The sequence below is a fragment of the Oryctolagus cuniculus genome, chromosome Y (assembly GCF_051225735.1).
Source record: "Oryctolagus cuniculus isolate XC-2025 breed Fujian yellow rabbit chromosome Y, ASM5122573v1, whole genome shotgun sequence".
NCBI lineage: Eukaryota > Metazoa > Chordata > Mammalia > Lagomorpha > Leporidae > Oryctolagus > Oryctolagus cuniculus.
Window position 1 is genome coordinate 3,494,952 of NC_142889.1, and position 17,823 is coordinate 3,512,774.

At 58.5% G+C, this 17,823-nt stretch overlaps 1 long non-coding RNA gene across 4 annotated transcripts; it reads right to left on the reverse strand.

Annotated features, from left to right (window-relative positions):
• Window positions 1–11,412: 11,412 nt before the first annotated feature.
• On the reverse strand, window positions 11,413–14,693 carry LOC149119121 (uncharacterized). Of its 4 annotated transcripts, none has more exons than XR_016228676.1 (3): window positions 14,471–14,609; window positions 12,522–12,678; window positions 11,413–12,315 (listed from the first exon to the last, which is right to left on the reverse strand). It is a non-coding gene; the product is annotated as an uncharacterized LOC149119121 (long non-coding RNA). The 4 variants fall into 4 exon arrangements; XR_016228675.1 differs by lacking the exon at window positions 11,413–12,315 and adding an exon at window positions 13,322–13,822 and having other exon boundaries at window positions 12,387–12,678; window positions 14,471–14,612; XR_016228674.1 differs by lacking the exon at window positions 11,413–12,315 and adding an exon at window positions 13,322–13,983 and having other exon boundaries at window positions 12,387–12,678.
• Between the last annotated feature and the right edge of the window lie 3,130 nt (window positions 14,694–17,823).

Genomic DNA, 17,823 nt, shown 5'->3' on the forward strand with positions numbered 1-17,823 from the left:
CTCTTGGCGCTATTTCTGCCCCTGACTGGACGGGGAACCTGTCAGTCTCCCGCCTAAACCCCACCCCCTTGGCGGTGCTGCCTGCCCCTGACTGGACCGGGATCCTGTCAGTCTCCCGCCAGCACCCCACCCCCTTGGCGCGCCTTCTGCCCCTGACTGGACGGGGAACCTGTCAGTCACCCGCCTAAACCCCATCCCCTTGGCGGTGCTGCCTGCCCCGGACTGGACCGGGATCCTGTCACTCTCCCGCCAGCACCCCACCCCCGTGGCGCTCCTTCTGCCCCTGACTGGACGGGGAACCTGTTAGTCTCCCGCCTAAACCCCACCCCCTTGGCGGTGCTGCCTGCCCCTGATTGGACCGGGATCCTGTCAGTCTCCCGCCAGCACCCCACCCCCTTAGCGCTCCTGCTGCCCCTAACGCGACCCGGAAGCTGCCGGAGGGCGCCTCCTCCCGCCCTCTGCACTGCCGCTAATGACTTTTTCCAGTGCGCGCTCAGAACGCCACCTCCTTCCTCGCCGGTGGCTGCCTGGCCTCCCTGGACGAGTGAGGCGCAGGTCTAGGTTCAGAACCTCGCCCTCTGCCCGGCCCTGAGTGGCTCTGCTGGATGAGGAGGAACAGTCCGGCCTGTCCCGCCCGTGCTGGGCGCGGGCAGGCAGCGTGGCAGAAGACAGGTTCTAGGCTCCTACTGCGCGTTCCTCCTCCCAGACAAGGGCAGGCAGGGCCAAGCTACAGGGCGAGGTTCTGGCGGACGGACAGGCGGGTACGCGCCCGCTCAGGGGCTGCCAGGGACGTGCGGGACACAGGCCCGAAGCTGCCCGGTCCGGTCCGAGCTGGACATGGGCGGGACGACTGCCGCGTGGTGCGCGCAGACGTCACTTCCCGCGTCCAGTCAGGAGCCGCGAGGGGCGTGGCTCGAGGCGGTTCCTTTCCACACCATTTCCGCCCCGAGCCGCAGAAACAGGGCGACACAACCACTCAGCATCTGATTGGCAACGGAGTCTGAGACCGCGTGAAGCCAATGGCTGCCCGACCTGTCACTCAGACGAGCCCAGCCGCAGAGCGCCCTGCCGCTGAGGCTTTGGGGAGTTGTAGTCTCCCCGGTCCACCCTGTCCAAGCAGAGGGTGGCTGGGCAATGTGAAATCAGGAAATATGGCCCACAGGTGACAGACGAAAAATGATAATTTAGGTCAGAAAATTAGGCCTCAGAGCTTTTTTTCAAAGAAGAGAAAGAAGACAGCTGGGTTGAAACACGGTTCCTTTCCACACCATTTCCGCCCCGAGCAGACGCCTCCGAAACAGGAAGCACACACCCACCCCACGTCTGAGTGGTCCGGAGTCTGAGACCGGGGAAGCCATTGTGTCGGCTACCTGTCACTCAGGCCAGTACAGCCCACACGTAGAGCGTCGCCACCGCCCCTGAGGCTTCGGGGAGGTGTAAGTCTCCCGGCCCCGCTCTGTGCAAGCCTAACGTGGCTGCACAATGTGAAACCAGGAAATATGGCCCACAGATGATAAAAGAAAAATGATAACTTAGGTCAGGAAAATTAGATCATAGAGTTTTTTTTTTTTTTCCAAGAAAAGGAGAGATCTGGGTTGAAACGGGGTCCTTTTCAAGACCATGTCCGCCCCGAGTCGCTGAAACAGGACGCACACACCAACCCGGCCTGTGATTGGCCCCCGGGTCTGAGACAGGGGGAAGCCATTGGCTGCCTGAAGTGTCACCCAGGCGAGTCCAGCCCAGACGCAAAGCCACGCTCTCGCTGAGCCCTTTGGGAGTTGTAGTCTTCCCGCTCCTCCCTGTCCAAGCCTACTGTGTCTGGACGGTGTGAAACCAGGACATATGGCCCACAGATGATAAAAGCAAAATGATAATTTAGGTCAGGAAAATTAGATCAAGGAGCTTTTTTTAACAGAAAAGAGAGGAGAGAGCTGTGTGAAATGCGGTTCAGCACCACCTCCGCCCCGAGCCGCTGAAACAGGAAGCACACGCCCGCCCAGCGTCTGATTGGTCCCCGCGTCTGAGACAGGAGAAGCCATAGGCTGTGCTACCTGTCACTCGTACGTGCCCAGCCCAGTCGTAGAGCGCCGCATCCGCCGCCGCTAGGGCTCCTGGCAGCTGTAGTTCAGGGCTGCGTTCAGACAAGGAAGTGTGCCTGCACAATTTGAAATCAGGAAAGATGGCCCAAAAATGATAAAAGAAAAATGATAACTTAGGTCCGGGAAATTAGATCATAGAGCTTTTATTTTCAAGAATAGAGAGAAGTGAGCTGGGTTGAACGTGGTTTGTTTCAAGACCACGTCCGTCCGGAGCCGCAGAAACAGGAAGCCAGCAACCACCCAGCATCTGATTGGCCCCCCCGGGTCTGAGACACGTGAAGCCATTGGCTTGCGGACCTGTCACTCAGGCGAGTCCAGCTCAGACGCAAAGCGACGCTCTCGCTGAGCCGTTTGGGAGTTGTGGTCTCCCCGCTCCGCCCAGTTCAAGCCTAGCGTGGCTGGGCAATGTGAAACCAGGAAATATGGCCCACAGATGATAACAGAAAAATGATAGCTCAGGTCAGGAAAATTAGGCCTCACAGCTTTTTTTTTTTTTTTTGAAAGAAAAGAATGCTTTCTCAGCTCTTACATATAGAATTTCCGCCCCGAGCAGACGCCTCTGAAACAGGAAGCACACACCCACCCCGCGTCTGAGCGGTCCGGAGTCTGAGACCGGGAAAGCCATTGGGTCGGCTACCTGTCACTCAGGCCAGTACAGCCCACACGTAGAGCGTCGCCGCCGCCGCTGAGGCTTCTGGGAGTTGTAGTCTCCCGGCCCCGCTCTGTGCAAGCCGAGCGTGGCTGGACAATGTGAAACCAGGGAATATGGCCCACAGATGATAAAAGAAAAATGATAACTTAGGTCAGGAAAATTAGATCATAGAGCTTTTATTTTCAAGAAAAGAGAGAAGGCCAGCGCCGCGGCTCACTAGGCTAATCCTCCGCCTTGCGGCGCCGGCACGCCGGGTTCTAGTCCCGGTGGGGGCGCCGGATTCTGTCCCGGTTGCCCCTCTTCCAGGCCAGCTCTCTGCTGTGGCCAGGGAGTGCAGTGGAGGATGGTCCAAGTGCTTGGGCCCTGCACCCCATGGGAGACCAGGTTAAGCACCTGGCTCCTGCCATCGCATCAGCACGGTGCGCTGGTCACAGCGCACCGACCGCAGCGGCCATTGGAGGGTGAACCAACGGCAAAAGGAAGACCTTTCTCTCTGTCTCTCTCTCACTGTCCACTCTGCCTTTAAAAAATAAAAAAAATAAAATAAAATAAAAATAAGAAAAGACAGAAGTGAGCTGGGTTCAAGACCATGTCCGCCCCGAGTCGCAGAAACAGGAGCACACACCAACCCGGCCTGTGATTGGCCCCCGGGTCTGAGACAGGGGGAAGCCATTGGCTGCCCGACGTGTCACCCAGGCGTGTCCAACCCAGACGGAGAGCGAGGTCGGCGGCGAGGCTTCCGGGAGTTGTAGTCTCCCCGCTCCGCCCTGTCCAAGCCTACTGTGGCTGGACGGTGTGAAACCAGGACATATGGCCCACAGATGATAAAAGCAACATGATAATTTCGGTCAGGAAAATTAGATCAAGGAGCTTTTTTTAAAAGAAAAGAGAGAAGAGAGCTGTGTGGAATCGCGGTTCAACACCACTTCCGCCCCGAACCGCTGAAACAGGAAGCACACGCCCGCCCAGCGTCTCATTGGTCCCCGCGTCTGAGACGGGGGGAGCCATTGGCTGTGAACTCGTCATTCTGCGCCCAGAACCCCACCCCCTGAGGCTCCACTGCCTGCTCTCGACTGGACGGGGAACCTGTCAGTCTGCCGCCAGGACCCCACCCCCTTAGCTCCCCTGCCTGCCCCTGATGGGACGGGGAACCTCTCGGTCTGCAGCCAGAAACCCACTCCCTTAGGATCCACTGAATGCCCCTGACTGGATGAGGAACCTGTTAGCTAGCATCTAGAACCCCCCACTCGCCAGCTCCCCACATGCCCCTGACGGTACTTGGAACTGTCAGGCTGCAGCAGGAAACCAGGGTCCTTAGTTCCCCTGCCTGTCCATACTGGGCCGTCCATACTGTCAGTCTGCAGCCAGAACCCCCACCCCCATTGGCTCCCCTGACTGCCACTGACGGGACCGGGAAGCTCTCAGTGGACGACCAGAAACCCACCACCTCAGCTCCTCTGCCTGCCCCTGATGGACCCGCAACCTGTCAGTCTCCCGCCAGAACCCCACCTCCTTGGTTCCCCTTCCTGCCCCTGACTGGACCAGGAACCTGTCAGTCTGCGCCCAAACCCCAAGGCCTTAGCTCCCCTGCCGGCCCACAACTGCACCGGGAAACTGTCACTCTGCCGCCAGAACCCCACCCCCTTGGCGGTCCTGCCTGCCCCAGACTGGACAGGACCCTGTCAGTCTCCAGCCAGAAGCCCACCCCCTTAGCTCCCCTGCCTGCCCCTGCCTGGATCGGGAACCTGTCAGTCTCCCGCCTAAACCCCACCCCTTTAGGCTCCACTCCCTGCCCCTGATTGGACTGGGATCCTGTCAGTCTCCCGTCTGAACCCCAGCCCCTCGGCGCTCCTTCTGCCCCTGACTGGACGGGGAACCTGTCAGTCTCCCGCCTAAACCCCACCCCCTTGGCCGTTCTGCCTGCCCTTGACTGGACCGGGATCCTGTCACTCTCCCGCCAGCACCCCACCCCCGTGGCGCTCCTTCTGCCCCTGACTGGACGGGGAACCTGTCAGTCTCCCGCCTAAACCCCACCCCTTTAGCGTTCCCCTGCCTACCCCTGACTGTACGGGGAACCTGTCAGTCGGTCGCCTAAACCCCACCCCCTTGGCCGTTCTGCCTGCCCTTAACTGGACCGGGATCCTGTCACTCTCCCGCAAGCACCCCACCCCCGTGGCGCTCCTTCTGCCCCTGACTGGACGGGGAACCTGTCAGTCTCCCGCCTAAACCCCATCCCCTTGGCGGTGCTGCCTGCCCCTGACTGGACCGGGATCCTGTCACTCTCCCGCCAGCACCCCACCCCCTTGGCGCTCCTTCTGCCCCTGACTGGACCGGGAATCTGTCAGTCTCCCGCCAGCACCCACCCCCTTAGCGCTCCTGCTGCCCCTAACGCGACCCGGAATCTGCCGGAGGGCGCCTCCTCCCGCCCTCTGCACTGCCGCTAATGACTTTTTCCAGTGCGCGCTCAGAACGCCACCTCCTTCCTCGCCGGTGGCTGCCTGGCCTCCCTGGACGAGTGAGGCGCAGGTCTAGGTTCAGAACCTCGCCCTCTGCCCGGCCCTGAGTGGCTCTGCTGGATGAGGAGGAACAGTCCGGCCTGTCCCGCCCGTGCTGGGCGCGGGCAGGCACCGTGGCAGAAGACAGGGTCTGGGCTCCTACTGCGTGTTCCTCCTCCCAGACAAGGGCAGGCAGGGCCAAGCTACAGGGCGAGGTTCTGGCGGACGGACAGGCGGGTACGCGCCCGCTCAGGGGCTGCCAGGGACGTGCGGGACCCAGACCCGAAGCTGCCCGGTCTGTTCCGAGCTGGACATGGGCGGGACGACTGCCGCGTGGTGCGCGCAGACGTCACTTCCCGCGTCCAGTCAGGAGCCGCGAGGGGCGTGGCTCGAGGCGGTTCCTTTCCACACCATTTCCGCCCCGAGCCGCAGAAACAGGGCGACACAACCACTCAGCATCTGATTGGCAACGGAGTCTGAGACCGCGTGAAGCCAATGGCTGCCCGACCTGTCACTCAGACGAGCCCAGCCGCAGAGCGCCCTGCCGCTGAGGCTTTGGGGAGTTGTAGTCTCCCCGGTCCACCCTGTCCAAGCAGAGGGTGGCTGGGCAATGTGAAACCAGGAAATATGGCCCACAGATGATAACAGGAAAATGATAGCTCAGGTCAGGAAAATTAGGCCTCACAGCTTTTTTTTTTTTTTTTTGAAAGAAAAGAAAGCTTTCTCAGCTCTTACATATAGAATTTCCGCCCCGAGCAGACGCCTCCGAAACAGGAAGCACACACCCACCCCGCGTCTGAGCGGTCCGGAGTCTGAGACCGGGGAAGCCATTGGGTGGGCTACCTGTCACTCAGGCCAGTACAGCCCACACGTAGAGCGTCGCCGCCACCGCTGAGGCTTCTGGGAGTTGTAGTCTCCCCGCCCCGCTCTGTGCAAGCCGAGCGTGGCTGGACAATGTGAAACCAGGGAATATGGCCCACAGATGATAAAAGAAAAATGATAACTTAGGTCAGGAAAATTAGATCATAGAGCTTTTATTTTCAAGAAAAGAGAGAAGGCTAGCGCCGCGGCTCACTAGGCTAATCCTCCGCCTTGCGGCGCTGGCACACCGGGTTCTAGTCCCGATCGGGGCGCCGGATTCTGTCCCGGTGGCCCCTCTTCCAGGCCAGCTCTCTGCTGTGGCCCGGGAGTGCAGTGGAGGATGGCCCAAGTGTTGGGCCCTGCACCCCATGGGAGACCAGGTTAAGCACCTGGCTCCTGCCATCGCATCAGCACTGTGCACTGGCCACAGTGCCCCACCGCAGCGGCCATTGGAGGGTGAACCAACGGCAAAAGAAAGACCTTTCTCTGTCTCTCTCTCTCACTGTCCACGCTGCCTGTCAAAAAAATAAAAGGCGGCGCCGCGGCTCACTAGGCTAATCCTCCGCCTAGCGGCGCTGGCACCCGGGTTCTAGTCCCGGTCGGGGCGCCGGATTCTGTCCCGGTTGCCCCTCTTCCAGGCCAGCTCTCTGCTGTGGCCCGGGAGTGCAGTGGAGGATGGCCCAAGTGCCTGGGCCCTGCACCCCATGGGAGACCAGGAAAAGCACCTGGCTCCTGCCATCGGATCAGCGCGGTGCGCCGGCCGCAGCAGCCATTGGAGGGTGAACCAACGGCAAAGGAAGACCTTTCTCTCTGTCTCTCTCTCACTGTCCACTCTGCCTTCAAAAAATAAAATAAAATAAAATAGAATTAAAAAAATAAAATAAAATAAAAATAAGAAAAGAGAGAAGTGAGCTGGGTTCAAGACCATGTCCGCCCCGAGTCGCAGAAACAGGACGCACACACCAACCCGGCCTGTGATTGGCCCCCGGGTCTGAGACAGGGGGAAGCCATTGGCTGCCTGACGTGTCACCCAGGTGAGTCCAGCCCAGACGGAGGGCGAGGTCGGCGGCGAGGCTTCCGGGAGTTGTAGTCTCCCCGCTCCGCCCTGTCCAAGCATAGGGCGGCTGGACAATGTGAAATCAGGAAATATGGCCCACAGGTGACAGACGAAAAATGATCATTTAGGTCAGGAAAATTAGGCCTCAGAGCTTTTTTTCAAAGAAGAGAAAGAAGACAGCTGGGTTGAAACACGGTTCCTTTCCACACCATTTCCGCCCCGAGCAGACGCCTCCGAAACAGGAAGCACACACACACCCCACGTCTGAGTGGTCCGGAGTCTGAGACCGGGGAAGCCATTGGGTGGGCTACCTGTCACTCAGGCCAGTACAGCCCACACGTAGAGCGTCGCCGCCGCCGCTGAGGCTTCGGGGAGGTGGAAGTCTCCCCGCCCCGCTCTGTGCAAGCCGAGCGTGGCTGGACAATGTGAAACCAGGGAATATGGCCCACAGATGATAAAAGAAAAATGATAACTTAGGTCAGGAAAATTAGATCATAGAGCCTTTTTTTTTTTTCCAAGAAAGGGAGAGATCTGTGTTGAAACGGGGTTCCTTTCAAGACCATGTCTGCACCGAGTCGCAGAAACAGGACGCACACACCAACCCGGCCTGTGATTGGCCCCCGGGTCTGAGACAGGGGGAAGCCATTGGCTGCCCGACGTGTCACCCAGGCGAGTCCAGCCCAGACGCAAAGCGACGCTCTCGCTGAGCCGTTTGGGAGTTGTAGTCTCCCCGCTCCTCCCTGTCCAAGCCTACTGTGGCTGGACGGTGTGAAACCAGGACATATGGCCCACAGATGATAGAAGCAAAATGATAATTTCGGTCAGCAAAATTAGATCAAGGAGCTTTTTTTTTTAAAAGAAAAGAGAGAAGAGAGCTGTGTGGAATCGCGGTTCAACACCACTTCCGCCCCGAGCCGCTGAAACAGGAAGCACACGCCCGCCCAGCGTCTGATTGGTCCCCGCGTCTGAGACGGGGGGAGCCATTGGCTGTGAACTCGTCATTCTGCGCCCAGAACCCCACCCCCTGAGGCTCCACTGCCTGCTCTCGACTGCACCGGGAACCTGTCAGTCTGCCGCCAGGACCCCACCCCCTTAGCTCCCCTGCCTGCCCCTGATGGGACGGGGAACCTCTCGGTCTGCAGCCAGAAACCCACTGCCTTAGGATCCACTGAATGCCCCTGACTGGATGAGGAACCTGTTAGCTAGCATCTAGAACCCCCACTCGCCAGCTCCCCACATGCCCCTGACGGTACTTGGAACTGTCAGGCTGCGGCAGGAAACCAGGGTCCTTAGTTCCCCTGCCTGTCCATACTGGGCCGTCCATACTGTCAGGCTGCAGCCAGAACCCCCACCCTCTTAGGCTCCACTGAGTGCCCCTGACAGGACCGGACACCTGTCAGTCAGCACATAGAACCCCACCTTGTTAGTTCCCCAGCATGCCCCTGAGAGGACTGTGATCTCGTCAGTCTGTGGCCAGAACCCCACATCCTCAGCTCCCCTGCCTGCCCCTGATGGGACCAGGAAACCTCAGTCTGTTCAGAACTCCACCCCCTTAGCTCCCCTGCCTATCCATTCACGACCAGGAACCGGTCAGTCTGCCACCATAACCCCACCCCCTTAAGCTCCACTGAGTACCCCTGACTGGACAGGGAACCTGTCAGTCTGCAGCCAGAACCCCACACCCTTCGCTCCCTCGCGGGTCCACTGACTGAACCAGAAATCTGTCAGTTTGCTATCAAAACCCAGCCCCTTAGCTCTCCTGACGCCCCTAACGGCACCCGGAACCTGCCAGTCTCCCGCCAGAACCCCACCTCCTGGGCTCCCCTGCCCGCCCCTGACTGGCACAGGAACCTGTCAGTCTGCCGCCAGAACTGCACCTGCTTAGCTCCCCTGCCTGCCCCCGAGGAGAATGGGAACCTGTTGGTCTGCGGCCAGAAACCCACCTCTTGGTTCCCTGCCTGCCCCTGACTGGACAGGGGAACTGTCGGTCTGCAGCCCAAACCCCACACCATGAGCTCCCTCGCCTGCCCATGACAGGAGCAGGAACCTGTCAGACTGTGACCAGAACCACACCTCCTTAGGCTCCCCTGTCTGCCCCTGACTGGACCAGGAACCTGTCAGTCTGCAGCCAAAGCCCCACCCAGCTTGGCTCCACTGAGTGCTCTTGACAGGACCGGGAACCTGTCAGTCTGTGGCCAGAACCCCACGTCCTTAGCTGCCCGCCCGCCTTTGATAGACCTGGAACCTGTAGTCTGCAGAAAGAACCTCACCACCGTGCCTCCCTGTCCTACTCCACACGCACATGGAACCTGTAAGTCTGCCGCCAGAACCCCACATCCTTAGCTCCTTTGGCTGCCCCTGATGGGACCAGGAGCCTGTCAGTCTGCATGCAGACTTCATGTCCTTAGCTCCCCTTATTGCCCCTGACTGGACCAGGAACCTGTCAGTGTGCAGCCAAACCCCACATCCTTAGCTCCACTGCCTACCCCTGTTGGAAATGGAACCCGTGAGTCTGTGGCCAGAACCCCACCCACTTTGGCTCCCCTGCCTGCCCTTGACAGGACTGGGAACCTGTCAGTTGCGGCCAGAACCCCATGTCCTTAGCTGCCCTTCCTGCCCCTGACTGGACCGGGAACCTGTCAGTGTGCAGCCAGAACCCCACATCCTTAGCTCCACTGCCTGCCTCTGTTGGACCCAGTACCTGTAAGTCTGCGGCTAGAAGCCCAGCTCCTGGGCTCATTTCCCGCCCCAGATGGACCCGGAATGTGTCAGTCTGCCACTAGAACCCTAACTTCTTTGCTCCCCTGACTTGCCCCTAACTGGAGCAGGAACCTGTCAGTCTGCAGCCAGAACCCCACCCTCTAGTCTCTGCTGAGTGCTCCTGACAGGACCGGGCACCAGTCAGTCTGCGGCCAAAACTCCACCCCCTTAGCTCCCTTGCCTGACCATACTGGACCAGGAATCTGTCAGTCTGTGGCCAGAACCACACGTAGCTAACTCCCCTTCCTGGCGTCACTGGACCGAAACGTGTCACTCTGAGGCCAGAACCACCCTCCTTGGCTCCCCTGACTGCCACTGATGGGACCGGGAACCCATCAGTCTGCAGCCAGAACCCCAACCTTGAGGCTCCAGTGAGTCCCCCTGATGGGACTGGGATCCTTTCAGTCTGCGGACAGAACTCCACCCCTTAGCTCCCAGGCCTGCCCCTGACTAGACCAGGAACCTGTCAGTCTGTGGCCAGAACCCCACCTCCTTGGCTCCTCTGACTGTCCCTGACTGGACTGGGAACCTGTCAGTCTGTGGCCAGAACCCCACATCCTTGGCTCCTCTGACTGTCCCTGACTGGACCAGGAACCTGGTAGTCTGTGGCCAGAACTCCACTCCTTAGCTCCCCTGCCTGCCCCTGACTGGACCTGGAATCTGTCAGTCAGTCTGCGGAAGGAACCCCATGTCCTTAGCTCCCTGCCTACTCCTGATGGGACCAGAGACCTGTCGTCATTCTGTGGCCAGAACCCCACCTCCGTAGGCTACGCTGCCCGCCCCTGACTGGACCAGGAACTTGTGAGTCTGCAGCCAGAACCCCACCCCATCAGCACCCCTCCCTACCCTTGATGGACCTGCAACTGTCACCAGTGGCCAGAACCCCGCTTCCTTAGGCTCCCCGGCCTACCTGTGACGGGACTCGGAACCTGTCAGTCTCGACCAGAGCCTAACCTGCGTGGCTCCCCTGACTTTCCCTGAGGGGGCCAGGAACCTGTCACTCTGTAGCCAGAACCCCACCTCATTGGGCTCCCCTGACAGCAACGGGAACCTGTCAGCCTGTGGCCAGATCCCCATGTCCTCAGCTCCCCTGCCTGCCCCTGATAGACCTGAACCTGTCAGTCTGTGGCCAGAACCAACCTCCTTGGCTCCCCTGACTGCCCGCGATGGGACCAGGAACCTGTCATGCTGCTGCCAGAACCTTAGCCAGAACGCCTTAGCTTCCCTGCCTGGCCATATGGACCGGGAACCTGTCCATGTGCGGCCAGAACCCCACATGCTTAGCTCCCCGGCTTGTCCCTGACTAGACAGGGAACTTGTATGTCTGTGGCAGGAACACCATCCTCTTACACTACCCTGCCTGCCCCTGACTGGAACCAGAGCCTGTCATTCTGCGGCCAGAACCCCACCTCCTTGGCTCCCCTGACTGCCTCTTTCTGGCCTGAGAACCGGACAGTCTCGGACTACAACCCCACCTCTTGGATCCCCTGCCGGCCCTTGATGGAACTGGGAACCTGTCCGTCTGGGGCCAGAACCCCACCTCCTTGTCTCCCCTGCCTGCCGCTGATGGGACTGGTAGCTTGCCAGTCTAGGGCCAGAAACGCCGTCTTTGGCTCCCCTGCCTGCCCCTGACAGGACCGGGAACCTGTCAGTCTGCGGCAGGAACCCCAAGTCCTTAGCTCTCCTGCCTGCCCCTGACTGACCCAGAACCTGTCACTCTGCGACAGTTCCTGATCCAGTCAGGGGCACTCAGTGGATCCTAAGGGAGTGGTTTCTCCGCCATATCTGAATGTGAAAGTCCAGCTGGGTGCAGAAACTAGGGAAGAACAGACAGTGCACACATCTGGTCAGATGGCAAGTGTGTGACATTCAAGATGGTTTACAAAGTGGCCCACAACAGGTGATCTCTCCCTACCTCTTCATGTAGCGTGCCTTCAGACACTAACCCCTGGCTCACAACTTGAAGTCTATAAAGGACGGAGACCCTCAGCTTTCACTGAGTGGCTCAGAGGACACTGCATGGCTTGTGCTCAATCACTTGTGTCCCTGTTCAAAGCATAGTTTATGAAAATAATCATACAAGCCTGCGCCGCGGCTCACCAGGCTAATCCTCCACCTGCGGTGCCGGCACGCCGGGTTCTAGTCCCGGTCGGGACGCCGGATTCTGTCCCGGTTGCCCCTCTTCCAGGCCAGCTCTCTGCTGTGACCAGAGAATGTAGTGGAGGATGGCCCAAGTGCCTGGGCCCTGCACCACATGGGAGACCAGGAAAAGCACCTGGCTCCTGCCATCGGATCAGCGCGGTGCGCCGGCCGCGGCGGCCATTGGAGGGTGAACCAACGGCAAAGGAAGACCTTTCTCTCTGTCTCTCTGTCTCTCACTGTCCACTCTGCCTGTGAAAAAAAAAAAAAAAAGAGCCTATCAGCAAAAACCAAGACTCGTTCAAGGTGGTGAAGACCGCGCGTACGTTTCGGGAGTCTTATTTCAAGTTTTAATTCTTCTGCCAACACACTCATGGTAATTCCAGGCTAGTTGCTCTCGTTTCTGAATCGACGTGTCACCCACTGCGCCTCCCTCGTCTGGGCACTTCATCACTCACTCACTGAAGTTGCTGTTCAGAGTGTCCGCTGTGTCCTGTTCTCTCCTGCTCTAAAGTCACTGAGGAGACAGTACTGACGACGAAGCTGCAAACCCTTTCAAGAAGTCGTGTCTATACACGACCATGTTTTCAAGGCATTTCCGATGGATCTGACTGCCTGTCAAAAAAAAAAATAAAAAAAAAAAATAACTGAGATATTGGGGGTCTTGGTATTAGAAGATGAGCAAACTTTGTAGTTATGAATCTGCCTTGTCCAACGTGCTCTACACGCCACGTTGATGACCCTCCTCTCCCTGAGAGAAGAGCCAGCCTGAGCCATGGAGTGAGTGGAGCAGAAAACCAGGTTAAAGGATTACACAACGCAGAACCGGTCAAGTCGGTTTTTCCCATCGAGAGACAGAAACTAGAGTGACCTCCCTGGAGCTCTCAAGGTCACGTCTGGGTGCCTGGGCACGAAAAAAGCTAAAAAAATCCAGGTTCTGGAACATTCTAGGACATTCTAGAATGTTCCGGGATCCCTAGAATTTTTCCGAGGTGTTCTAGAATGTACCAGAACATCACCAAGTGAGTCTGGGGGGATTCTGGGATACGGGTCTGAGTAGAAGTTTCCCGGCTGGGTGTGACGGGTGACCTGGTGCCGGCCTGGCCCTGCGGACATTGACGTGACATCCCGCGCCCACCGGGGCTGCGGAAACTTCCAGCACGTCGGCAGAGGGTCTCAGACCCCCCAGGACGCTCGCTGGGTTCTCTGGAACATACTGGAACATTCTACAACATTTCAAGACCCCAAAGACACTCACCAAGCGGTCCAGGGCATCCTACGAACATTCTAGAAAATTCTACGTCATCCGCCAGTATTCCGGAACACTCCAAGACCAGGCGCTCTAGAATACTCTAAGGCCCCGAGGACGTGCGCCGGGCTCTCTGGACGTGTTCTGGAACATTCTGGAACATTCCACAGAATTCCTCGCGATTCCAAGGACATTCCCTGGGCATTCTAGAACATTCTGGAATCCTGGAAACACCCACCAGGGGTTCTGGAAAATTCCAAGGCCCAAGAACGCACGACAGACTCTCCCAGAATTCCCTGGGAGCACTGACCGTTCCGGAACGTCCCTGGTGTCCACCAGGATGTTTGCACAACCTTCGGCCCCGCCAACTCCTCCCCCAGCCCTGGCAATAAATAGACGCCGGGTCCCCGCCGGCTCAGACGACAACGAAGACGATGGTGATGAAGATGACGGTGACGAAGGCTCTCCTCCTCGCCCTCACGGTGGGCGTGGCCTGTGCGGACATCGACCCTGCCCAGGTATCATAAATTTGCATCATTAGTTCCCAGTATTAATTCTCGTCATGAATTCATATCATTTCTTCACATCATTACTTCGCATCACTAATTCGCATCACTACTTTGCATTGTTTCTTCAGCCGTATCATTAATGCGCGTCATTTCTTCACCTCCCTGAAAGGAGCGGCCGAGAGCCGCCATAAAATGGCCTTAATAAAACAGTCCTGGGAAATGGGGAGTAAACTAAGTTCACAGAGAAAGCAGATAGCTACTAGCCAGAGATAAGGGCTACTAGCCAGAGATAAGGGCGACAGAACATCCTGGTATGCACATAAGCCCCCTCCCCTGTGCTTGTTCAAGCTTAACAAAGAAACCGCGAGACACGTAGGGCACGTAGCCACCCCTTTCTGCTCTTCAAGGACCCCCTCCCCTTGTCCAAGCTTAGACACGTAGGGCACGTAGCCCCGGTTTCTGTTCTCTCCTCCTCCTCGACGACCTCCTCCCCTTGTAGTTACCCAATAAACTTACGCCACCCTATGGTATGTTAATTTTGTGGTTTTGCCCCTTAAAAGCTGTGTGAGATAGCTGCTCGGGGCTCCTCTCGCTTGCTTGCTGCTTGCAGCAGTAGGGGGCCCATTTGCGCAAATGAAATAAAAATTACCTCCTGCTCTATTGCATCGTCTGGTCTGGAGTCTGTGTTTCTGGGGTCGTCACAAGAGGACACCGCTTTTGGGGTCCTACACTCCCCAGCTCTCCGGGCCCTGGCGCACCTCCGCCATGGCCTCCGACAACCTGGAAATGATCCTGGAGGATGGGCCACTCCGGATGCTGTTCCGCGAGATGGAGTGCAACGAGGACTGCAACGCCCTGAACGTCTTCTTCTATGTCAAGTGAGGGGCGGGGCCAGGGGAGACAAGCCAAGGCCAGAGACAGAGAGCCAGGGGGGAGCAATCGAGCCCACAGAGCGGGGAAGACAGGCGCCGCCAAGCCCAAGCGATCCCAGAGAGAGAGACAGAGCAGGCCAGGGCGACCAGCCGAGCCCAGAGAGAGAGATAGCAGACAGGAGTAGTTGAGCCCAGAGTCAGAGAGCATGTGGGCTAGAGGGGAGTAATGGAGCTGAGAGTGAGCAGACAGGAGTAGTTGAGCCCAGAGACAAAGAGCAAGCTAGGGGGGACCAGCCGAGCCCAGGGAGAGTGAGCAGACAGGAGTAGTTGAGCCCAGAGTCAGAGAGCATGTGGGCTAGAGGGGAGTAATGGAGCTGAGAGTGAGCAGACAGGACCAGCCGATCCCAGAGTCAAAGAGCAGGCCATGGTGGACCAGCCGAGCCCAGAGAAAGAGTAGACAGGAGCAGTTGAGCCCAGAGTCAGAGAACAGGTGGGCTAGAGGGGAGTAATGGAGCTGAGAGAGAGCAGACAGGACCAGCCGATCCCAGAGTCAAAGAGCAGGCCATGGTGGACCAGGCGAGCCCAGAGGGAGAGCAGACAGGAGCAGTTGAGCCCACAGCGAGTGGCCATGTTCCCGGTCTCTCCTTCAGGAAGAACGAGGTATGCACCCCGCACACGGTTGTGGCCCAGAAGAACGCAGACGGCATCTACACCACTGACTGTGAGTACAGAGCATTTCGGAAAGTTCCAGACAATTCCAGACGACCCCAGGGAATGTCCGGTGTGTTCCAGAATGTTCGAGAATGTTCCCAGAAATGTTCCAGGATGCTGCAAATGTCCCAGGATGCTCCAGTTCCTCAATGTTCTAGAATGTTCCAGAATGCGCTAGAATGTCCCAGCATGCCCCGGCACATCCAGAACACCCACCTCTCTCCCTACAGTCGAGGGCCAGACCTCCTTCCAGTTCCACGTATTGGATCCCGCTAGGCTCTTCGTCTTCATCAATAACATGGGGTCCAGCGGCACCACCAGCCGCCTCAGCTTCCTTGTGGGTGAGCCCCCCTCACACACACATGTACACTGCCGGTGCCCGCTAGGGATACGCACCACGACCCGAGAGTCTGAGCCCGACTGTATACAGGGAAAGGGGGGATACAGTCGGTGCCCACTGGATAAAGCGAGTGTATACAGTCAGTGCCCACTAGACATGGTGGGCATATACAGTCGGTGCCCACTAACGCTAGCATATACAGTTGGCGCTCGCTAGATGGGGTGAGTGTATACAGCCACTAAAGTGAGTGTATGCAGTAGGCTCACACTAAAGCAAGCGTACTCAGTCGGCACCCACTCTTGCCACAGTCAAATTGAAAGTCATAAATGACGACCGGCTGGAGGACTACGCGAGGCTCACGGAGCAGAATGGGATCCCGCGGAAGTACATCCGGCGTGTGGGCGACACAGGTGAGGCTGCGGCAGCTTCCGGGCTGACTTGGCGCTGACTCGGCGCTGACTCGGCTTTCCTCTCTCTCCAACAGACACCTGTCCACCCTGAGGACGCCTCCCTTGGAGAAGGTGCCAGAACGTTCTAGACCATTCCAGAACCGCCCCTCCTGCACAATGATTCCTCCCCTGATCGCCTCACCATCTCCTCCCACCTGCGAACGCGCTAGTATGCTCCGGAACATTCTAGAGCATTCTGGATTGATCCAAGATGGTCTGGATTGTTCCAGAATTTCTAGAAAGCTTCGGAACATTCTAGAATCGGCCGTCCCCAGCTTTCTCTGCTTCCTGTTCATGGAATAAACTCATCCCAGGCACAGTCCCAGTCGTTTATTTTAAACGATTTTTATTGTTCCGTCAAAAGACAGAGCGAGCTGGTGGAGGAACCCAGGGGCTACCTCCGGGTCTCCCTGCACTGTCAGTCACCGTTCACTGACAAGGGGGTGGGCTCTGTCATCTGGTGGCTGTCAATCAGCCCTGAGTGACACTGGGGGGGTTCTCCCCGACTCCACTGGCAGCCAGTCACACTCCACCAGGATCCCAGGGCCACATCCGGGTCCCCATGGCCACATCCGGGTCTCCAGGGCAATATCCGGCTCCCCAGGGCTCCACTCATGTCCGCAGTGACACATCCAGGTCCCCAGGGGCACATCCTGGTCCCCAGGGCCACATCCGGGTCTAAGTGCTCCATCCGGGTCTCTGGGCTCCATCTGGGTCCCTAAGGGCTCCATCCGGGTCTCTGGGCTCCATCCGGGACTCCTGGCTCCATCCGAGTCTCTGGGCTCCATACAGGTCTCTGGGCTCCATCGGGGTCTCTGGTCTCCATCTGTATCTCTGGGCTCCATCTGGGTCCCTAAGGAAACATCCTGGTCCCTAAGGCTCCATCCGGGTCTCTGTGCTCCTTCAGGGTCACTAAGGCTACATCCGGGTCCTTAAGGTTTCTTCCGAGTCCTTAAGGCTCCATCCAGGTCTCTGGGCTCCATCCAGGTCTCTGGACCACATCCGGGTCTCTGGGCTCCATCCGGGTTTCGGGGCTCCAACTGTGTCCCTAAGGCTGCATCCAGTCTCTGGGCTCCATCCGAGTCTCTGGGCTCCACCCCGATCTCCAGGGCCACATCCAGGTCCCCAGGGCCATATCCGGGTCTCCAGGGCCACATCCGGTTCCCCAGGGCTCCATCCGGGTCTCCAGGGCCACACCAGGGTCTCCAGGGCCACACCAGGGTCTCCAGGGCCACATCCGGATCTCCAGGGCTCCCTCCAGGGCCATATCTGGGTCCCAGGGCTCCACCCAGGGTCTCTGGGCTCTCTCCAGGTCTCTGAGCTACATCCGGGTCCCTAAGGCTCCATCCTGGTCTCTGGGCTCCATCCTGGTCTCGGGGCTCTGCCCGAGTCTCTGGGCTCCATTCGGGTCCCTAAGGCTCCATCCGCATCCCTAAGGCTCCATGCGGGTCTTTGGGCTCCATCCAGGTCCCTAAGGATCCAACCGGGACTCCTGGCTCCATCTGAGTCTCTGGGCTCCATACGGGTCTCTGGGCTCCATCCTGGTCTCGGGGCTCTGCCCGAGTCTCTGGGCTCCATCTGGGTCCCTAAGGCTCCATCCGCATCCCTAAGGCTCCATGCGGGTCTCTGG